General features: G+C 41.1%; 1 protein-coding gene across 1 annotated transcript in view; it reads right to left on the reverse strand.

The window, feature by feature from the left end:
• The window catches only part of CDC23 (cell division cycle 23), a gene marked incomplete in the record, with an annotated part of 1,734,005 nt that overhangs the window by 364,335 nt on the left and 1,344,938 nt on the right, over positions 1-24,732 (reverse strand).

The raw sequence follows: 24,732 nt of genomic DNA on the forward strand, positions 1-24,732 counted from the left end.
TTTGCATTTCCTGAATGTTATCTGTGGAGAAAGTGGGTCTGCCTTTTAGACTGATGCCCAATACATTTTATTAGCTGCAAGATACTGAACATTTTTTTATGCATTTGCTGACTGGATTAGTACCAGTAGACCTGTCACCTTCTCAGGGAGACTACAGGAGCTGTTGGTCAGACGAAAACTTTCCCTGCTCTTGTTTAAAGATAGAGTTATCCTGTTGGAGAAGAAGCCCCCCCCCCCCCCCCCAATATGGAAACTGTAATACTCAGTGATTTTAACCGTGATGTAAGAGGATGGGTAATGACGGTTTTGACAGAAGTTAAAATATACAAGGAAGTTAATTATATTATGTTTTTCAGGTGTTTTCAAGTAAACAGCACAGTTGGAGACAGACTATAGCAAAGCTGGTGACCGACTGTTTTCTGTCTTCAGAAAAGTTGAAAGACAGAAAGCAGAACTTGTTTACTAATTTTTTTCTGACCATGTGGCTATTGTTTTAAGGGAGGATGACAGATTCATTAATGAAGGAAAATGCTTGAAAATATGAATAAGGCTTGCTCTAACTTTAAAATTGCAACATAATGAAATAACTTACTTAGGTATTGGACCTTTTTATAATTTATGGACTTCATGGTGGGTGCAGCATAAGACTGAAGTGTAAGAGGACGTACATAGAACTTGAAAAATTATCTGTGAAAAAGAATTGTACGTTGAAAAAACACTAACATATAGGAAGAGTCTGTAGGTAGTGGAAACCTTAACTGTTAAGATGAGAGAGCTGTTAAGAAGACAGTGTTACTTGATTAAAGTTAAAAAGAAGCAGCACCCCTTTTTGGGGAAGATGGCAAAGGCAGAGAGAAGGTGTTTGAGACAGAGGATGAAAAAAGGTAAATAGTCAAGAAACTGAAAATATAAAGGTGGTGAGTGAACATTGTAAGATGTCTATTGGTGTGGGGCAGCTAGAAATCAATTTATGGGATGTTCAGAAACTTTTTGTTGAGGCCAGGAATAGATTAGAGAAAGATGCAATGGTGAAAGAACTGGATGGTGTCATATAAGAAGGAAATGTTCAATGAACCGTGACATTATGGAATTGAACAAGAAAACAGATGAAGGATAAGAAAGCACGTTTTTGAAAGTAATTAATGAATGGTTATGTAGATGATCATATAAGGATATCTGCATTGATAGTGCTAAATATAAATTGCAAAACTGGTGGCTTAAAATCTTGTGTATGTAGATTATAAAAGTTTACACCCAAGATTTAATGCAGTGTTGAGGGACATTATGTATGAAAGGGTGTATGTTACAAAATAAAATATGAAAAATGTTTCAAATGTTGAATGAGGTAGGGAATATATTACGATGGTAGTACAGAAGGCAAAGTTATTGTCCATCATATCATAGTACAGAACAGCCAAATGAGGAACATTTTAGTGCAGCATGGGTTAGGTAGCAGAGTTGTTTATTTTTTTCTTTTAAATGGATATAAAAGAGTACATGATGGAAAGTTGAGTGAAAGACTGAAATGAATAAGAGAGTGAGTCAAGTATGTCCTGTAACAGGCTTGCTGTCAATTGGTTTAGTAACTAGTAGTCCAAGCTATATGGGTTATATTATCCTGCATAGGATATAACTGGTGGTCAAGTTTCCAAAGCTTCAGGCACATTCCATGTGCCCAAATCATTAGTCAGCTTGAGCTGAGCTTTCTAAAACGACTGGTTTGAATGCCAAGCTCTTCGGAACTTTCATACCAACTGAAAGAGGGAGTCTGATCTTTGAGAGAACACTGCTAGGAACAAGAAAAATAAATGCCCACACCGTCATAAAACGCACACCAAAAAACAAGGGCAGGGGTGGACGGAGGGAGCAGCAAAGCTCATCTGAACATATACTGTTATGGTAAGCTTACTTACACAGCTGTACTATTGTTCTTCATAACTTGATCACTGCTGCAGTAGCCTAAGCTATATGGGTAGATTACCATAGTTTAGAGCAATGCGGAGGTGGGAGGGGAAGGGTCCAGGAGCCCCTGGAGAATGGTCCCAGCAAAATCTGACCTAGACTGGCAAAAGGATTATAGCTTGTACTGTTTTTTGTAAAAGTATGTTTACAGGATAAAGTTATTGCTTCTAGAATACTTAAGAGTCCTACCCTTTACAAAAAGCTACTGATGAAGTTAAGACCGTAGTGGAATGTGTCTTGACCCTGCCTGGAACAGTTTTGCTGTGGTGGGAATAACCAAAGGTAATGAGACAACCATTTGGAAATAGTCTGCTTTGACACCGGTTGTCTCGTCTTCAACACAGTACCAGAGTTGTCTGTGAACATCTAAGGTATGGCATATCCTATCTCCCTCATTTGAAGTTCAGGAAAGAATACAGGGAGATGGAAAGTTTGGCTTACAGTAAACTCTGATACCATTTTATATATAAAAGAAGGATTAGTTCTCAAGGAAATCCTATGTAGAAAATAGGATAAGGTTGACCCACCATAACAGCTTGCAACTCAGATACTCTTTTTGCAGAGGTCAGCACAACTAGGAAAAACCTGTTTTCCATGTTAAGAACTTCAAGTCAGCTGCTTCAAATGGAGCAAGTGTTACCATCTCTAGCACAAATGTAAGATCCCAAGGAGAGGTAACCAATTTTCTTGGAGGTCTCACATGCAAAATCCATTTCCAAATCATTTTGACATGGGAATGCTTTGAAAGATGGTGATCCATGGGCAGACTAGCTGAAATGGCTGATGAACATTGACAGAGGACTAAGACTGGCCACAGGAAAGTAGCTTTCATAAATATTGCAAAACCAGAGTAACACTAGCCATAAATGAGTGATGGGACTGTTGTTGGCACCAACTAGAAAATGTTTTCTATTTGCTAATATATGACTTTCTAGTAGCAGGCTTTCTTGCTTCCATTAGTACCCACTTCACATCCTCAGAAAACATGCCTAAAAGCTACTAAAACCCTACCATCCAAGCAGTCAGATGAATTTGTTTGGGGTCAGGGTGTATTAAACACCTCTGTTCCTGTATCAGTAGATCCAGTCTGTGGGGGAGCTTGTGGTAATAGTCCCTGGTCAATTTCAAAAGAAGAGAGAACCACTGTTGTCTAGGCCAGTAGGTAATCATCACAATGATCTTGAGGATTCCTTCTGAACTTTAAGTACCACCCTGAATATCAGTAAAAAGGGTGGAAAAACAAACATTCCTGTCCAAAGAAAAGAAAACGTATCTGCTTTCTTGCATGGAGTCCTGGAGCAGAATTTTGCTAGCAGATTGTTCAATGTGGAGGTAAAAAAGTCTACTTGAGGAAGGGGGGGGGTTGGCATAATGGTTAAGGTCTTCACCTCACAGATAAAAGATGTAGGGTTTTATTCTGACAGCTAGATGTCAGACAGGGTTGAAATACATCCGTAGTATCATGAACAAAACAAAAGAACTGCACTCAGCTATCTCCATATGCAACCCCGACATAATGCTCATAACAGAGATGTGGCTTAAACCCCATGTCAAAGACAACTCTATAACCCCACCTGGTTATAACATTTTAAGGGTAGACATAGACAGACCACACAAAAGAGGCGGAGGTATTGCCCTACTTTACAAATCTAACTTAAAGATCCAAATCTTACAAAACATACCCACAAACTTCAAAAATGCTGAGACCATACTTGCCACACTCCTCCTAAACCAGCACAAACAGCTGAACTTGCTCGGCATATATATCTCACCAGGTGACAACATAAACACCCTAGAATCGATACTACACTGGGCTTCCCACTCCCTCCCTCACATAACCATAGTGCTAGATGACTTCAACATACACTGGAACTCTATCCACTCCCCAAAACCCAAACAACCACATTAACCTATACAATTTCACCCAACTCATCCAACCCCCACCCGTATAGATAAAGCCACCACCAAAAGAGAATCCATATTAGATTGGATCCTCACTAACCAAGGTAACACTACCCAATTCTCTCAGTGACCATAACCCAACCTTCTTCCTGCGACAAACTTAAACGTAACAACCCACCCTCCCTGCTACAAAAACTTTCCCTCAGACCTTTTTACAGAAACATTAAAATCCTGTAAATGGGCTCCCACCAAAACCCTCCCTCTGGACAAGGCAGTAGAATACTTTAATTCCACATTCCTAAGAATCCTAAATCAACTAGCCCCAGTAAAAACAATTTGAGCGTGTAGCAATCCTGCCCCCTGGTTACTTAAAACCACAAAGGCTTTAATAAAACAAAAGGACAAAGCATGGAAATCCTGGCAACAACATAAAACACCCACAACTAGACAAGCCTACTTAGAAGTTAGAAATAAGGCCAAAAAAAAAAAAAACAGGTTGGGTTAGACTAACAAAATCACTATTGAACTCTACAAACAAAAAAAAAATACAGCAACAACCCACACAAATTCTGGGCTGCAGTGAAAATCCTCCAACCTGGAAAAACCACCATACCACCACCAAACATAGAAGGCACCAACCTTGACACAGCATCAAGCCTTAACAACTATTTCACCTCCTCCATACTCACTTATAAATGATACAAACTTCCCCACCAAACCCCAATCAATCACCACCCCCTTGGCACTCAAACCAGTATCTATATCAACCATCCAAAACCTCCTAGCTAAACTCAAACCAACTACCCATGCGGTCAACAACCTCCCAGCCGAATTCCTCCAACTTGCATCTAGGGCCATAGCCTACCCAATCTGTATACTAATAAATCGATCCATTAATGAACACTACATTACATGTTAATGGAAAACCTCATACATCATCCCCCCCTCACAAGGGTGGCCCCTCCACCGATCCATCCAACTACCGCCCCATCGCAATCCTTTCACCCCTATCAAAAATCCTAGAAAGCTGTATCCATCACCAAGTCCTCTCCCATTTACTCTCCAACAACCTACTCTCTGAAACTCAACATGGATTTCGACCTCGCCATAGCACCACCACTGCCCTAATTAACCACCAATACCATAACCTCATACAGAAGCCAAGGGAAACTTCTCTGCCACCCTCCTAGATCTATCGAAAGCATTTGACAGTTTCCCACAATAAACTCCTATCCTCTCTCTCCAAACTCAACCTAGATAACTTTAGCACAAAATAGTTCAGTAGCTACCTAGACAACCGCTCTCAATCTGTCAAATGGCTCAACTCCTTATCCCCCTCTCCCAATCAAATGTGGTATCCCCAAGGCTCTATTACCTGGCCCCCTCTTCTTCAATGTCTTTACAAATCAACTCCACTTAGCAACTACAAAAGGCAACATAGTCCAATACACAGATGACACTACCCTTATCTGCTCTGCACCCAACTGCTACAAACCCAAACATCCTTCCTAGAAAGAGAAAACTGGCTAAACAATTCTCATCTAATACTGAACCCCCAAAAATACAACTAATGCTATTCCACACAACAAAAAATATTGACCCCACCTTTTCTATTCTCTCTGCCAATTAGACTGTCAAATTCTGTCCCAGAGGCCAAACTACTAGGTGTTACAGTTGACCAACTTATACAGTAAACACACATCCCTAACCATCTCCAAAATCCACAAAAAGATAGGCTGCCTCTACTGCAGCAGCACATTTTTAACCTCTGAATCCAGAACTGCCATAGCCAAAACTCATCTCTATCAACCCTACTCTATGCATCCCCAGTACTAACAAATCTAAATAAAACTGACCTGAACAAACTTTCAACATGTTACAACAAAATAGCTAGGTTTGCAACCAATGCTAAATCACGTTCTCACCACTGCCAATCCCTACATAAACTACACTGGTTAGAATTTCCAAACTTACTTCACTGTTAGCAACTCAAATTAGCCCATCAAATACTGTACCACCCTGACAAAACCCCTGCCCTAACGGGCCTACTAAACTTCCATACCACTTAACAGGGAACTACGATCCAGTAACAAAGCCCTGATAGAAGTCATTCCATGTAAAAATTGCTCAGGGGAATCTCTACTCCCTTATGAAGTCGTAAAAATATGGAACACCCTACCCCCAACAACACAGGCTACAAAACCACACTACCACATTCAAAAAACTCCTTAAATCACACCTTTATGAAAACCATATATGTAAATGTAACAACCCTCCCTGAACCTACCTCTTCCAGCCCATTAGTCATAGCCAACCCTGTAGAACATAACTCCACTAGCCAATAATCTACCTAGCCAGACTTGAACATAGTGTAAATATCCAAAATACTTTTTGTAACTATAAAATCGATTGTACATATACTGTACTTACACTCATCTACAAATGTTTTGAAATCAATGTTCTTTTATATAACTGTCAAACTTTTTAAACTATTGTTAGATATTTTTAGCTACTGTTAACATTTTTAAACTTTGTTAACTTTTCACTAAATTACTCTAACCTTGTGTAGCTTTTCTCCCCAGGACTCCACTGAAAAAGGACACCTGTTGTCCACTCGGACTATCCTGGTAAACAAATGTTAAATAAAATAGTCTGCAGACTGACAGCATAACATTTACCAATGAACTCCCCACAGATGGATCAAATCTTGGAAGACCCCCCCCCCATGCTTTAGTTTCTATTTGCGAGGATCTGCATGTGTTCATTTCAGCTTGCCTACCACAGTTTGGCTCTGACAGTCTGGAGGAAGCCTGCAGAGCGAGTAAAGCTGAAAAGCTTATCCCATTGCTAACATGTCTAGCAGTCTGCACAGGGGGTAAGACCTTTTTCTCCTCTTGCTTGTTTATGTACCATATCAGTGTGGTACTGTCCAGAACAACTTGAAGTGGTACTGGGGACCAAATAGGTTCATAGGTTGGTACCAGGCTATTGGCCTTAGGGCCTATACAAGCCTAGCCATAACAATTCCCTGGCTATTTCTTCCCACACTATTTACTTCACTGGACCCCTGTCTAGCACGGCGACTGACGTGATCTCTTGGGTGAATTTCCTCTCTCCCATCCAATCGTCAAGGTTCCTTTTGAAGAGGGCCAAGGAGGCGCTCTGCTTGACATGTATGGGCAGTCTACTCCAGAGTCTGGGGAGTCTCTGGGTCAGGAACCTATCCCTCCAGCATGTTTTGTTTATTGTGATAAGGTTTAGATCCCTGGAGTGGGTGGCTCTGAGGGACTGGGATTTCTTTAAGTGTAACATGTCCAACAGCTCTGGGTTTGACATGGCCTTGTATGTTAAGCAGAGATTGCCTCGGAGTAGACAATATGCGATAAGAGTATAGCTGGAGTTTTTTAAGGCGGTTAGCATAGGGCATCTGCTTTAGGCCTGTGATTCTTTTAGTGAGGTATTTCTGCGGTCTTTCCAGTTGTTGCAGATGTCTTGAGAGGTACATACCAAATGTGGCATTGTATTCTATAATGGGTCTAATGAGGGATGAGTACAGTGGGACAATGACCTCCTTTTTTCTGGATGAAAAGCCCTTAGTGATGAGGTGTGCCACATAGAAGGATTTCCTGACTGTTGTGGTGATGTGGTTATTGAAGGTGAGACCACTGTCCACCTCTGTCCTTAAGTCTCTTATCACACTTTCAGTGTTTAGTGTACTGCCACCTATGTGGTAATTCACGGGTACATGTTTTTTCCCAAAGGGGATAACCATACATTTCCTGGCATTGAGCTTGAGGCAAAGGCGATTCAGAGAGTTGAATGCCCTGATAAAGGTAAGCATCTCTTTTACATTTATGCACTTGCACCTGTCTTTGTTCTCCCAGATACCATGCACTTTTATCCCACTTGATTCTGCTCTCCAAGAAAAGTCTGAGAGTGTTGACTGACTGCTTTGCACCAAGAACAGAGAAGAGGATACCTGGATTCGTTCAAGGATATGATTTCTCTTCTCACAAATCCCTGAACTGGAATCTAAAAAAGGTAATGTGAGTTGCCACCGAGACCAAAGAAACTTCAGATACAGCTTGTTTTTTTCCTGTAGCAAATGTTCTCAGTAAGATTCAAGACGTCTGCAGCTGAAGGCAGTTGTGCATTCTGTTCTGAGTGAAACTGACAGATTCCTTCATGCATCTGAAGAGTTGTTAGCTGTTTATTTTTTCTCTCATTGCTTACAGCTTTTACAAGAGTTGTCTGCAGGTACAAGCAATTAATCTTGAGAGTTCTGAATATTACTTGCTGATGGAAATGCAAAATTTATTTATTTATTTTATTTTACATTTGTTTACCGGGATAGTCCGACTAGATATATGTCCATTTTCAGCGGAGGCCTGGGGAGAAAAGCTCCAACAAGGTTTACAACAGTTTCTTCAAGAATTTACACATCAGGCTATTTACATTAAAAAAGTTATACAAGAGTTATTTACAATGTTATAGCGTTGTTTCCAAAGAGACTCACAGTTACAAGATCAGCACAGTATGCTTGTAGAAAAGGTCAGAATGTATTAGAAAACAGTTTGGTTAGTTTAATGTGATTAATGATACAGTTTAGTCAGGGTAGGAACATGGACAAAGCCAGATGAGTTTAAGATGCTGTATTATGCTTTTTTTGAAAAGGTTTAAGGAGGATTTGCAGGGCGATATGATTTGGTAGAGAATTCCAGGTCTTGCCAACAAAGTTGGCAAACAGAGATTCCCCTGCAGAATTGTTAGCTGTGTAGGTTTGGACCATTATTTTGTCGGCCGATCTTAGTGACCTCAGGTTGTTGTATGGCTTTATTATATTAGAGAGTGAGGGGGTATTTTCAGGATGGTTAAAAACTTTGTGGGCAACTAAGAGTTGATTTAGTTTAAGTTGGGGAGTTCAAGCCAACATAGTTGTTTCAGGTTCTGGCAGTGATGGGTTCTGTAGGTGGAGTTAGTTGCGAATCTGGCAATATGGCTATAGCTATGGGAGAGCTTATTCAGTTCGGACTTATTTAGGTTTGAGAAAACTGGAGACGCATAAATAAGAGTAGAGAGTAGTTGTGATCTGGCAATTGCTATTCTAGCCTGTGGGGTTAAGAATGCCTTGTTTCTGTACATTGATCCAAGTTTTTTTATTGATGGTCTGAACGGTTTTGTTGACCTGTAGGTCAAATTTGAGCTTATTATCTATAATGACTCCTAGAAGTTTAGTATGGGTATCTGGGGAGATGGTGGTACCATTGTTGGAAGTAATAGTGAATGAGAAAGGGGTGGCTCTATTAGTGGGAGTGAAGAGCAGAAGTTTGGTTTTGTTGGGGTTCAGTAGCAAACGGTTGGTGAGCCAGTTTTCAATAGTGCTAAATGTATTTTGGGTTGCATTTTGTAGGTCAGCTGGAGAGGTGGCTGAGCAGATGAGAGTGGAATCATCTGCATATTGGATGCAGGTAGCCTTAGGAATAGCTGTGTGGAGGTTATTGATGAAGATAGAAAAGAGTAGTGGTCCTAGTATAGAGCCTTGAGGGACACCAAGGGTGAGTGCTAGTTGGTTGGATAATTTGTTCTGCCATGCTACTGCCTGTCATCTGCCAGTTAGGTATGATTGGAACCATTGGATTGAGTGCCTGTTTAGGGACATAGATTTCAGTGAGAGAATGAGGAGTTCATGGTTGACCATGTCAAAGGCTTTTGACAGGTCAAGAAAGAGGGCAGAGGATATCTTGTTATCATTCCTATTTTGGTTTATGGCATTTGTAAAGTAAAGGAGGGCAGATGTGGTACTGTCATGTGGCCTGAAGCCATGCTGGGAGTTAGATAGTAAGTTGTTTTGTATTAGGTATTGCATTAGTTGCTTATGAACACATTTTTCCATTATTTTGGCTAATGGGGAAAGAATGGCAATTGGCCTATAGTTGGATAATTCTGTGGAATTTCCACCTTTATGAAGTGGGATGACATGGGATATCTTCCATAGGGAGGGGATAGTACCTTCGGACAAGGTTCTATTTATTAGTATAGTTATAGAGTATGCAATGGCTTCTGCAGCTATTTGTAAGTACTCTGAGGGGAGGAGGTAAGCAGAGAGGGTAGTAGGTTTTAGTTTTTTTAACAATGTCTTGATATAGGTAATGGAGATGGGTTGGAAACTAAATTGGGGATGGCTTCTAGTGGGGTTGGAGCTGGTGTTGGAATTTATTGGGGTTAGTTGATTTGCTAGCGATTGTATGGTTTCGGTGAAATAGCTATTAAAGGCATCAGCTATGCTCTCTGGGGATCTGTTTGTGAGGTTGGCAGGGGTTGGGGTGGTAGACTGTCCTGGATGAAGGATCTGATTTATGCTTGCCCAGAACTTTTGAGGGTTGTTATGATGTTTGTTTAGTAGATTCTGGTAGTAGCTTTTTTTATCTAGCATGATTGATTTTTTTGTTTCATTTCTGAGTTGCCGGTATTTTAAGTGGTCAAGTGGGGTTTTTGTTGAGCGCCAGCAGGCCCAGGCTTTGTTTCGAATTTTGATTTTTGACTTGGTCTCCCTTGTTAGCCATGGTGCTGGGTTAGATTTAGTTTTTATCGTACATACTGGAGCATGGGAGTCAAGGATGCTTATGAAGTTGTTATTGAAATTTGCTATGTCCTCTTCTAATGGCTGCTTTTTTAGTTTAGACCAGTCAACTGCCTTTAGTTAATTTAAGAAAGTTGCAGGGTTAAAATTCTTCTTGTTTGAGTGTTTTGTTTTTGATTTGGTAGGGGGTCCCTGCCTTGTGTTTTATGATATAGGTCAGTAGATGATCACTGAAGTCATCAGGGAGAGTACCGGTTGTGTATAGTTGGGCTTGGTTATTGACTAATATCCAATTTAGGATACTTTCCCTACTGGTTGGTTTATGGATCCTGGTGGGGGAGTTAATGGTCTGCTTATACCCAAATACGTTTATAGGTGTGGTGGGGGTTATGGCTGAGCATGAATGCCAGTCTATATTAAAGTCACCAAAAATTATGGTTTCTTGGGGGTAGGTAGTGTTTAGCCAATAAAGGATTTCTTCTAGAGTAGTTATACTGTTACCTGGTGGTATATAAGCACAGATGATGTACATGTATTTATTGTAGCTAGTTTGTAGTTTGGTTATAAGGAGTTCTGCATTATTGAATTGGGGTGGGTTTACTGATTCTCTATGAAAAGTTAGTGTATTTTTATATAATACTGCTATGCCGCCACCTTTCTTTGTGGTACGGTCAAGTCGATGTATATTATAGCCTGGTGGTGTTATTTCATTATCAGTAGTAGTAGGTTTAAGCCAGGTTTCTGTAAGACACGTAATATCTGGAGAGTGGGTTGCTAAGAGGGCATGTAGGTTGGGGATTTTATTATTAATACTTCTGATATTTAGGTGAAATGCTAGAAGGGAGTTAGTGGGAGTATTTGTGGTAGTGGAGTGTAGGTTGTTTTGTGTATATGGGCCAGGGTTGGGATGAATGTCCCCATGTATTGTAAGGTTATGGTGATAGGATATTCTTAGTTTTAGGAACTTAAGTAGTTTTATATAGTCTTTGTCTTTGGGTTCATATTTTGTGATTTTGTGTGGGCGATAGTTTGTGTGGGACTGTATACTTGGTGAGTGGAGGATGGGTAGATGTTTAAACTTGAGTGAAAAATCGTGTGGCTGTTTGAGCTTTTGGGTGTTGGTTTTGCAGTAAGTCAATTTGCTCGTAATCAGTGAGGTGATGTAATAAGAATAGTATTGGGAGTAGGGTAATTAGCATTTTTTTGTTTGCATTATTTGTTAGGTGACTGGGAGTATTCAGGGTTAATTACGCTTACATGGCTTGTAGGATGGTGCTAGAGTAAGATTGTATTGAGAGGGCAGGAAGTTTGATGATGTGGGAAGCAGAGATTGGTAGTTGGAATATGGGGAGTGGCTAGAGTAGTATAAATTTAGTGGTACTGGGGGCAGGTGGAAATTGGGGGCAGGGAGAGGCGCGGAGCGAGCCCGAGCGTTGCAGGGCTAATACAGACACAAGTTTCAAGCTTCTGAAGGAATTTAGTTTGTAGTATTCTCTTTGACTATGGAGCTCACTTTTTAACTTTTTACATTAAAGTTCCAATTTATTACTTGGTATTTCCTTTACTTTTGATTAACCAAATTTGTTGATTTCAGGGTTTTCAATATTGTTTTTTGAAGAAATAACACAGATTGCCCTGAGTTTCTACAGGTATGCTCCTTACTTTAAAGTGTTACGTAGTTGCTATAGGCTTAGTTTCACAGTTGGTTTCTATATGAAACTTAGTAATGCTAGGGATTTGGCTAGTCTGTAGTTGGGGACACCTCCAGTGCTATAGACCCAGGGCTGTAATTCAATAATATTTGCAACACAATATTAACCTTATTAGTAGGACGCTGAGGGCAGAGCAGCAACTCTTTTAGTGTTCTAGATGCAGCGGAGATTCTCTCTTATATTTCAATCATTTCAGGTTTCTAAGTTGTGGGGAGGGGTGTAGCACCTAGTTAAGAAAATGTTATTAGAGTCAGTTAACTTAGCCTTAAAACATACAGCAGTTTGCAGTCAAACTGGCCTTAAAACATACAGCATTTTGCAGTCAAATAGGTTCAATTTACTCAGCGACTATCTTCTAAGTCATTTCAGTGCTGTTATACAGTTAGCAGATACAGTCTTGTATAAAGTAGTATCATTTCAGCTCAAACTAGTTCCGTACACGCAGCACACCTATCTCATTGAAATAGTTGCATTGGTATACGGCTCTCGTTCGTAGTACAAAGCAATTAGGGCTGATTATATCAAGTATTTTAGCAGTAAGAAGCACTGTTTAGTCACAACTAGCCAGATAAATGCATTTCTAATGTTATTTAATTAGCGACTACACAATCAAGCACTTTAGCAATATTTGCAAGTGTTTTGGTTCATTATCGGCAGCTTCAGACAGGCAATTCAACCAGATAAATACTTTACTAATGTTATTTAACTGGTGTCTACACAATCAAGCATTCTAGCTGTATTGCCAGCATTTTAGTTCATTGTCGTTAGCTTCTAATATGCTATTCAGGTACACAAAGCCACTTATAACTATATGCTGCGTATACCTTGATTCAAGAGTTAACAGCATCCCTTGAGTCTTTTAAAAGATTAGCACTTCATTTTGGAAAATTTATAGCATATTAGTGTTTTATGTTATAAAAACAGGCACATACCAATAAAAAGATGCAGCTACTGGGTCTGAAGCACCTGGGCATTTAAAAAATGGCACCTAGGGTAGAGGGCTAAGTAACCTCGCTTACGTGAGCAGAGGGGGCGAGGGTCTAATACAGACAAGTTGGTTAATACAGACACAAGTTTCAAGCTTCTGAAGGAATTTAGTTTGTAGTATTCTCTCTGACTATGGAGCTCACTTTTTAACTTTTTACATTAAAGTTCCAATTTATTACTTGGTATTTCCTTTACTTTTGATTAACCAAATTAGCTGATTTCAGGGTTTTCAATATTGTTTTTTGAAGAAATAACAGAGATTGCAATGGCAAGCAAGTCAATTAAAAGCATTTGTAAGATCAATTTTAGTGTTTTCATTCTTTACTTACATCAGAACTTCTTCAGAAACATTACATTTAACCACAGACTGTTTTAAATAATAAAACAAAAAAATCACAACCTCCTTTCACCCAGTCATCAAATACATTTAACTTACTTGATTTTTCAAATTACATTTACATACATAATAAACCTTCATGTGAACTGTTTAAAATGCTTACTGTTAAAATTATCAATCTTAAAAAAAATCTAAGGTTATTTTTCATATTTGTTTCTTTTCATTTGTAAAATGTATTGATGTTGCTTTACATCATTGTAAAGTGCAATGAAGCTAGACATGTATTTTTATGGAAGACAGTATTTTCAGTAACTCTGTGTGCTTGAAAGTGTTTACTTAGCCATTGTATTAGTAGGCTCAGATACTGTATAGTATAGACTTGTTAGAGCTTTACTTGTGTAGAGCATTTATTGTTAGAATATTATTTCTTTGCTGCTCACTTTATTGCATTTTTTAGAAATGCCTAGTTATTAGTGTGTACATTTCCTCACCTACTGGTTTAGAATGTGTTATACCAATTAACTGGTATCAGTATTCCTATACATCTGCAAATGCATTAATCTGTTGAATGTGATAACTGACATCTTGTCTTAATTTTCACATCATCACAAATTGAGGTATTTATCTGTGTATGGATTACCTAGTTTTTCTTTTCTTTCCACTCCTCTGTTAACAGCTTTGTTTTTTTTTCTTAACATTTGCTGCATTTGTATTAATATTGGTTATTTTTCTTCCCAGCTTCTCCTTTTAATTCTACTTTCCCTGGATCCCCATCAAGCCAAGTTCGATCTATTGGCCTGCAGTGCTCTTTAACGGAACCAGACAACCTTGAATTGAGTGTTATTTTCAAAATATACAAAAAGTATATTTTATCCTCCAGACAAAATTAATTGATAGCCCTTGTTTAATTTCTATTTTTAAGTAAAGCACTCAATCACAGACATTAGTTTGCTCCTTCCCATACTGTACTTTCTAACAGCAGTCTCCCTTTGCAAGCTGTTTCAACTATTTGAAAGCCCTGCTGTTTTTCTAGTATTACTAAACCCTTTCTCCTATAACTTGTGGTCTTTCTAAATCCCACATACTCCTGGTTACAAGTGCTTATTTTATTTCAAAAGAAAGGTATGCAAAACAAGTAAGTCCAAAGTACCTACCGATTTTTCTTATTGTTTCAGAACATTAGCTGCCCCCCCATTCTGTACTTCTAACTGCAATTGGTCTTTAGATGCTGTACTATTTGTATGCTCTGCTGTTTCTCTACTTCTACTAAACCTTTTCTCTTATAAATTCTTGTCTTCCTAATTTCCACATAACACCTTGGTAAAATTGGCTTATTTTATTTCAATAAGACAGGTATGCAAAACAAGCAAGTCAGAGTAACTACTGCCTTTTCTTATTGTTTCTGTAGACTTGCATATCTGTGAAATCAGGGCCAGACGTTTTCATCGTACTATTGCTATCCACCACTTTTCTGGTCTATTCTGATCCTCCCCCTTCCCACAAGAACAACTGCAGCCTAATCAGGGTCAGCCCTTTTCATTATAAACTATAAACCTACTGAGTCTTCCTTCATTTGTTGCCCGCTACGCTCCCCTCCCTTCCCCCAATTCCCTCCCACCTCCAGTGGTCCTACCTTTATTACAAACAGTAACCCCGCCAACCCTTCAACCTATGAAATCACCACACCTATACTTCCTCCTACAACTAACTACTATCCCTCTTACTCAGCTAATATGTACAAGCACACCATACCTATAGTCACTGATTGCACACTCCTTGCATACATCACATTTTACCAAGCCTCCACCATTCCTGCACTCAACCACTACCACTGTATCATCACACACACCACCACTCATATCCCACCTCTACTCTACTACTCTCTCATCAGGTCAACAACCTTCCCAATAACCCTCTATATAGACTACAGACCACAGTACCTAAACTAAAAGCAACCCCTCAACCTAACATAACCCTACCACCATACATATTGCCCACAGAACGCAATCAAAAAACTTCCCATATAAGCAAGCATATACAGAAATTGATAAAACTAATAATCTCATCCATATCCAACCTAGCACTCAGTGGAGACATCCATCCTAATCCTGGTCCCTTTATCTCCAACCCCTCCCCTCATAATCGGACTACAAACCACATCTCCTAAATCACAGCCAATAGAAAGCCAACCGATCTCCTTCTGATAAGCCTAAATATTAGAAGTATATGCAACAAGGTGCTTGAATTCCATGCCACCATAGACTTCTACTCCCCTGATGTAGTGATCCTTACAGAAACATGGTTAAAACCACACATTACTAATGAGCAAATCCTCCCTGCTGGTTACAATATACTAAGTAGACCAACTAAACAAAAAAGGAGGTGGTATAGCTATAATATTTAAGCAGCATCTAGACATCCAGATCTTAAAGTAAGCAGCTCCCCAAATAGGTAAGGAAGAAGTAATATATGCTAACCTTAAAATAAACCAAAATAAACCCCTAAACATAATAGGTTGCTACTTCCTACCTGGCCACAACATCTCTCCACTTGAAAACCTCCTCAACTGGACTACCCAACACCTACCCCAAGAAACTTTAATTCTAGGAGACTTCAACACTGACTGGCAATCCTGCTGTAGCAACCACCCAACCCATCATGTAAATCTTCATGGCTTCACCCAACTAGTCCAGTCACCTACTAGGATAAATAACTCCAACAAACACACTACCCTTGATTGGATAGTCAATAAGAGCCCCCAGTCATACATAGCAGGCTGCTTATCTGACAGCCTCAGTGATCACTCCCCAACCTTCTTACTAAGAAAACACCTTTATAAAGCAAAACCCATCATCTACCGTCAAATACGCAAAAAAAACTAACTTTAACCCTCTCTCATTCAGCTCATCCCTAAAAGACTAACTGGCAACCTCTAAAATACCTCAAACGAGATGACGCAGTTGACTACTTTAATAAAACATTCCTAAGCATCCTTAATTACCACACCCCCATAAGACATTCCCGAACTAGAGCCCAACAATCCCCATGGCTACAAAAAAACACGAAGTCTGAAATGAAAAACAGGGATAAAGCATGGGACAACTGGCGCAAAACCAAAACCCTCTCTACTAGGCAAAAATTCCTAGAACTATGCAATAGAACCAAAAAGCTTATAAAACAGGGCAAAATCCAGTACTACCAGTCTGCCCTTAACTCCTCCCAACATAACCCAAAAAAATTCTGGTCCTCAAAATCCATCCTCCACCCAGGTAAAGTAAGTACACCCACTCCTAACTTAACTTACTCCTCCGAAAATATTGCTACCTCTTTCAACAATCACTTCACACAAACAGTACTATCACTAGCTAGACAACACAACCCCCCCCCCCCCATAAACCCACACCATCAACTAGAACAAACAATCTCCCAACTAGCTTCCTTTCTCTCCTGTTCCTACCTCCAAAATAAAACTACTAACTAAACTTAACACCACCAGATTAGCAGCAGACAACCTCCCAGGTGAATACATTCAACTTGCAGCCGACAATCTAGCCTACCCCGTATCACTCTCGATTAACAGATCTCTGTCAGAAAGTTATGTTCTTACACTATGGAAAGTCTCACACAATTCCACTACACAAAGGAGGCCCCTCCACAGATCTAACCAATTACCGCCCCATAGCTATTCTCTCACCACTCTCCAAATACTAGAGAGATGCATTCATTCTCAAGTCTCAGATCACCTCCTTGCTAACAACCTCCTCTCCAACATGGTTTCCGACCTAACCATAGCACCACCGCCTTACTCTCTTTCTCTAACGCTATCCTACAAAATAAAAATGCAGGTCATTTCTCCTCAGCTACCTTCCTAGACCTCTCTAAAGCTTTCGATATGGTCCCACACAAACAACTCATCTCTCTTCTCAATAACCTATCCTTCTCTCAACCAGTCATCAACTGGTTTCAGAGTTACCTATCTGACCGCCAACAAGCAGTTGTTTGGCAGGACAACCTATCCCCCCCAACTACCAGTCTCCATAGGAGTTCCCAAGGGTCCATCCTGGGACACCTACTCTTCTCTATTTTCACCAATAATCTAGCCTCAGCCACAACACAAGGCACACACATACAATACGCAGATGACTCAACCATCATCTGTACAGCCCACTCCCTACCTGAACTGCAAAGAGTCACACAGGAAGCATTTTCTTCTATTGAAACTTGGTTATCTGATGCCCAACTAACATTCAACCCAAACAAAACAAAATTATTAATCTTCCAACCCACCAAACCTACCCTAGACAGCTCTCACTTTATCACAGCAAAAGACACCACCACCATCCATCCTACAGAACACACCAAATTACTAGGAGTAGAAATAGACAAACTGAACTTTGACATTCACATTTCCATGACCATTAAAAAAGTGCACAAAAAACTAGGAGCATTATATAGAAATCAGCAACTACTTACCAAAGCAGCTAAAATTTTGGTAGCAAATTCTCATCTTATCTCTACCCTACTCTATGCCTCTCCAATATTTACTAACCTTAGACAATGTGATCTAAATAAGCTCGAAACCTGCTACAACAAAATCGCCAAATTCGCCACAGGAGCTTCCTACTGTACTCACCACTGTCTCTCACTAGCAGAGCTGGGCTGGTTAGAGCTCCCACACCTCCTTCAATGGTACCAATTCACACTCGCCCACAAACTAATAAACCAACCACTTAAAGTCCCATCCCTCCAGAATCTACTCCAACCCTACATAACCACAAGACCACTAAGATCCAGCCACAAAAACCTCCTACAGGTCACAAGAGCCATTAACTCTGCTGGAGAAGCATTATTCTCCTGCACTATAGCCAAAAGTACAGTTTTGTACCTACCATAAATGTAGATGTTCGAGGATTCCATTGCTGCAGTCCTTACTATTGGGTGTAGTCCGCGTCCAGTCGGCCCGAATACCAGAGTATAAGGCTGACGTCGGTCATGGCGCCTTAGACTGACGTCAGTACGTCAGGGTACTAATGCGCATGACCGACGTCATATCCTCAGTCTTTTCATGCCCCAGATGTCAGAAGACCCTAAAAAAAGAAGGCCCAAAATACCTGCACCAAAAACATGTACAATATATACAAGAATATATACAAAAACATAAGCATGTAATCTCACCTACACAACCACCCCTAAACACAGAGGGGAAGGAGGGAGGGTAAATTGGACTGCAGCAATGGAATCCTCGAACATCTACATTTATGGTAGGTACAAAACTGTACTATGTTCTTCGTTTTCCATTGCTGCAGTCCTTACTATTGGGTAGAATCCCAAAGCAGAGGTAAGGGAGGCTGGCAAATCATAAAGAAGTAGGAGCTGACAAAATGCCTTGCAAAACAGCTGTGGCAAAACCAGCCCTAGACTTAGAGTAAATAGGAAGGTGATAATGCTTAGAGAAAGTATGCACTGAACTCCAAGTAGCTGCTTCCAAAATATCCTTAGTTGCCACCCCTTAGAAATGCTGTAGAAGTGGCAGTAGCCCTAGTGAATGAGGCCTAATCCCAGCTGGAATCTCCTTGCCATGATGGGAATAACAAAATGCAATGCAAAGCCAATCCACCTAGAAATAGTTTGTTTTGACACAGGCTTGCCCTGTGAATTCAAAGCAAAAGAAACAAACAACTGCTGAGACTGCCTAAAATCCTTAGTCCTGCTCAAATAATAACGCAATTGCCTATGTACATCTAAAGTGTGCAAAATCTTTTCCCCTGAATTTTGGGGGTCTGCATAAAAAGTAGGCAAATGAATAGTTTGGTTTAAAGCCACACTAGAAACCACCTTAGGCATAAAGGAAGGATTAGTACGTAATGATACCCTATCCTTATGGAAAATCAAAAAGGGCTCTACTGCCATAAGGGCCTGCAACTCAGACACCCTTCTTGCAGAAGTAATAGCCACCAGAAAAGCAGTCTTCCATGACAAGTATTTCAATTCAGCAGTAGCCGCAGGCTCAAAAGGTTGTAGAGTAAGTTTTTCCAACACAAAATTGAGATCCCAAGCAGGAGTAGGAGCTCTACGTGGGGGTCTTATATTCTTTGCCCCTCTAAGAAACTGCTTGAACAAAGGATGCGAAAACAATGGTGGGTCACAATCATAGTGAGCTGAAATTGCTGCAGCATGAATCTTAATGGAAGAAAAGGACAAACCTTTGTCCAATAACTCAGTAAGATATTGAAGAGCCACACTTAAATTAGGCTCAGTAATCTCCAAATTCTTTGCTGTACTCCAAAATAAAAATCTCTTCCATTTTTCTGCGTACACCTTCCTTGTACTAGGTCTTCTAGCTTCCATAATCACATTTAAAACTTGTTGAGGAAGTTGAGACCTGCTGTGTTTCAACAGAGAATATGCCAGGCTGTTAGATGAAGAGAGTGAAGCTTGACATTGAGCAGATGACCGTCCTGCTGAGATAACAGATGAGGAATCAGAGGTAAAGGCCATGGAGGCTTCTTTACCAGACTCCGTAGTAGTGGGTACCAGTGTTGCCGAGGCCAATCTGGAGCTATCAAAATCATCCTTGGCCTGTCTAGTCTGACCTTTAATAGTACCTTTGGAAGAAGAGGCAGAGGTGGAAAGGCATACACATGAAGGTTTTTCCAACTGAACGACAGAGCATCCACTTTGCAAGCTGTGTGATGAAACCCCTTTGTGCAATACTGTGGCAGCTGGTGGTTTAGTGGAGAAGCGAACAGATCTATGTCTGGAGTTCCCCATGACACTGTCAATTTTTGAAATACATGAAGATCCAGTTTCCACTCGTGGGGATCCATGATTTGTCTGCTTAACACATCTGCTAAGGAGTTCCGTGCTCGGCAGAAACCTTGCCCTGAAGAGTTAGTTGCAAGCTTAGCGCCCAGTCTCCCATAAAATCATTGCTTGCCTGCATAGAGGGATAAGAATGTGTTCCCCCTTGCTTGTTGATGTACCACATGACAGTTGTGTTGTCTGTCAGAATCAACACCTGCCCTGGAAGAAGTAACTCCTTGAAAGCCACTAATGCAAACTGGACTGCTAACATCTCCTTCATGTTGATATGTAGATGCTGTAGTCTGGCAGGCCACTTGTCTTGTATCCACTTTCCATTTAGATGAGCTCCCCAAGCAATGTCCGAGGCATCTGTGCTTAAAATCTGACTCGCCTCTGGCGGGTCACAGAGAGTCCCTTGTTTAGGTGACATTCCTGAGCCCACCACAAAAATTCTTTTTGAAGCAAGGTATTATTTGAATGACAGTGTCCAAATCCTGGCAGTGCTGTGTCCATACATTTTTGAGATACCATTGTAGCTTCCTCATATGCAGTTTGGCATTGGGAAGCACCAGAATACAAGATGCCATGAACCCTAATGCTTGAAGGACTGTCCTTGCAGTCAGCACGGACTGATGAGATAGTTGATGGAAGTAAAGTGATAGACTCTTTTGTTTGTCCGGGTTAAAAGGCCATCTGGGCTGCTGTATTCAGTCTCACACCCAGAAAGCACATGTCTTGAGAGGGTACTAGACTGGACTTTATTTCGTTCACAGAATACCCCAGGCATCTTAGCACTGCTATAACATATTTCAGATGCTGTAGAAGGTCTTCCTTTTCTTGAGCCAGCATCAGGCAGTGGTCCAAGTAACGATAGATTTGAATTCCTTGGAAGCCTGAAGTAAGCTATCACTGGAGCCAGAACCTTTGTGAATACTCTGGGCGCAGTAGATAAGCCAAAGGGCAATGCAGAGAACTGATAATGAGAATTTCCAGCTCGAAACCGCAGATACTTCCTGCAACTTAGCCTTATAGGCACATGAAGGTAAGCTTCCTTGAGATCTAAAGTTACCATCCAGTGATCTTTGCCCAACAGAGGTAAAAGCTGTTGCAACGCCAACATCTTGAACTTGGGAATGTCAGAAAAGTGTTGAGGAGATAAATCCAAAATTGGTCTCCATGTGTTCCCCTTCTTTGGTACTAGGAACAGGCGAGAATAAAATCCGAGGCCCTTTAGGATACAGGGACTGGTTGAATGGCCCCATCTGGAGTAACTGAGAAACTTGCTTGTGAGCCTCTTTCTTTGTGGAGGAGGAGCGTCTGGCATGCCTTTGAAAGGGGCATTGTATGGAAATAAAATCTGTAACCGTGGTGAATGATATCCAACACCCATTTGTCTTGAGTAATTAAATCCCAATTTTCTTTGAAAGAGACAGTCTTCTTCCCAAAGGAGCTGCCAGGCGAGAATCTACTGGCAGCTGAAAAGATAGGTCATTGGGTCTGTTTACGAAAGGACTGACCCTGCCCTCACCAGAAGTCTGAGCAGGAGAACTCCTGATCTAGGCCGAAAAGAACCTTGAGCCCTGCCCTACCACGTCTAGACCTACCCCTAGACTGGGAATCATAAGCAGGATATGTCCACCCCTTAGCAGGCCAATTTCTACTAAACTTCGTGGCTGCACCTGCAAAAATCTTTAACAGTTTGCATAGACTTAGCTTTGTCCTCCATTTTCTTTAAAACTGCTTCCACAGGCGATCCAAACAACACATCAGACTGTAAAGGAGCATCCAAAATCCTTGTCTTAACATGCTCAGCTAAATTCTGATCCTTCAACCAGGCATGCCTGCGAAGAACAGAACCAGTAGCAGAAAAACCACCCTAGGAGGCCTGTACAGCATCAAAACCACATTGCAAAGAATGCTTACCCACTTGTTCAGACACATGAACCAAATCCAGCAACTCTTTACACTCAATACCTCTCGCCATAGCATCCACCTTAGATTTTAATTGTGAAAGGAGATAATTCTGATATTTCAGCATGTGAAACTGACAATTCAACGCTCTCATGGCTAGAGTGGAAGAAGTATACACTTTCTTTCCCACCTATCCAAAGCCCTTGCCTCTTTATCAGTGGGAACAGGATTTTTAACTACAGAAGCCTTAACACCTTTAGGCCCTTGAGAAATGGTTTCTGGGTCCGCCCTAGGACTCTTAAACAAATACTTATGAGCTTGGGCACCCTATAATACCTATCAGGCTTAACAGGAGCAGGAGGCAAGGAGTCAGGGTTTAGGGAAGCCTCTGCAAAAACATCTTCCACCACATTCAACACAGGAGGAATAGCTAAGGGCCTATGCTGGGGTAAAAACAAGAATTCCCTAAGCCTTTCCTGGAATCAGAGTAATCCTGGCCTTCCCATTTAAAGTGCTCCCTCATGGAGTGCAGAGTCTCTGAAAATGAGAAATCCTCAGGAGGAGAAGCTGTAGGAGTGGAATCATCCACATCAGAATCAGAATAAGTAGGATACTCCTGTAAGTCTTCCGCAGAAGACTCTGAAGCCTCTGAACACTGTTCAAAACTATCAAACTCCTGTTCCACCCTAGGCCTCTTATCAGGCAGGGGCATAGAACCTCTAATCATAGTAATCAAATCTTCTGCCATTTTAAGCATATGTTTCTTAGGTACAGAACCCAAAATGCTAGGAGAAGCCCCCACAGAAGCTGAACTTGGCCTACCTCTAAAAGAAGTTTTGGCAACAGCAGGAGAGGCCCTAACTACCTTGGGAAGAGAGGGAAGAACAGTTACCTGAGAAGCCCCCTCAGCCTGGCCTACCTCCTGAGAAGGCACATCCTGTAACAGTAAGGTTTCTGCCTCAGACTCCATGGAAACTCCTGGCAAAACCTCTGACTCCACTGAGTCTTCTAAAGAACCGGCGTCCGGGACTGCGGTTCATCAACCCTAGGCTTCACTGTTTTGTCCTTGCGCTTCTTGGATGAAGCGGGCGTCGGGCATCCGGCGGCATATTATAATTACAACGCTTCCCAAACACTAACCTGGCACAGTCTAGCCTCCTCTTAATAGTCGCGTTTGTTAAATCTAGCACAAGAACGGCAACCAACAACGCCGTGCTCAGGCCCTAAACAAGGTATACACAATGTATGATAATCCCTATGAGGTATCTGCTTCCCACAAGAAATACAGTTATTCACTTTTTTCTGACATCCGGTTAAATACTGAGGCAAGAAAAACCAAATGTTCCCCAGCGGGCAATTAGCCAACTCTGTTTAGGTCTGAAACTCCGGTTTGAAATATTTCAGAACGCCAACCTGCACTTTCGCAAAACTGCTTCTGCATCGGACCATGCGGCAAAAGACTGAGGATATGGCGTCGGTCATGCGCGCATTAGTACCCTGACAGCGTACTGACGTCAGTCTAACAGAGAGTCCCTTGTTTAGGTGACATTCCTGAGCCCACCACAAAATTCTTTCTGAAGGCAAGGTATTATTTGAATGACAGTGTCCAAATCCTGGCAGTGCTGTGTCCATACATTTTGAGATACCATTGTAGCTTCCTCATATGCAGTTTGGCATTGGGAAGCACCAGAATACAAGATGCCATGAACCCTAATGCTTGAAGGACTGTCCTTGCAGTCAGCACGGACTGATGAGATAGTTGATGGAAGTAAAGTGAAAGACTCTTTTGTTTGTCCGGGGTTAAAAAGGCCATCTGGGCTGCTGTATTCAGTCTCACACCCAGAAAGCACATGTCTTGAGAGGGTACTAGACTGGACTTTATTTCGTTCACAGAATACCCCAGGCATCTTAGCACTGCTATAACATATTCCAGATGCTGTAGAAGGTCTTCTTTTTCTTGAGCCAGAATCAGGCAGTCGTCCAAGTAAGGATAGATTTGAATTCCTTGAAGCCTGAAGTAAGCTATCACTGGAGCCAGAACCTTTGTGAATACTCTGGGCGCAGTAGATAAGCCAAAGGGCAATGCAGAGAACTGATAATGAGAATTTCCAGCTCGAAACCGCAGATACTTCCTGCAACTTAGCCTTATAGGCACATGAAGGTAAGCTTCCTTGAGATCTAAAGTTACCATCCAGTGATCTTTGCCCAACAGAGGTAAAAGCTGTTGCAACGTCAACATCTTGAACTTGGGAATGTCCAGAAAAGTGTTGAGGAGAGATAAATCCAAAATTGGTCTCCATGTGTTCCCCTTCTTTGGTACTAGGAACAGGCGAGAATAAAATCCGAGGCCCCTTTCGGATACAGGGACTGGTTGAATGGCCCCCATCTGGAGTAACTGAGAAACTTGCTTGTGAGCCTCTTTTCTTTGTGGAGGAGGAACGTCTGGCATGCCTTTGAAAGGGGGCATTGTATGGAAATAAAATCTGTAACCGTGGTGAATGATATCCAACACCCATTTGTCTTGAGTAATTAAATCC

This window comes from Protopterus annectens, chromosome 4.part0, assembly GCF_019279795.1.
Source record: "Protopterus annectens isolate FY-2018-M chromosome 4.part0, PAN1.0, whole genome shotgun sequence".
Classification (NCBI taxonomy): domain Eukaryota; kingdom Metazoa; phylum Chordata; order Ceratodontiformes; family Protopteridae; genus Protopterus; species Protopterus annectens.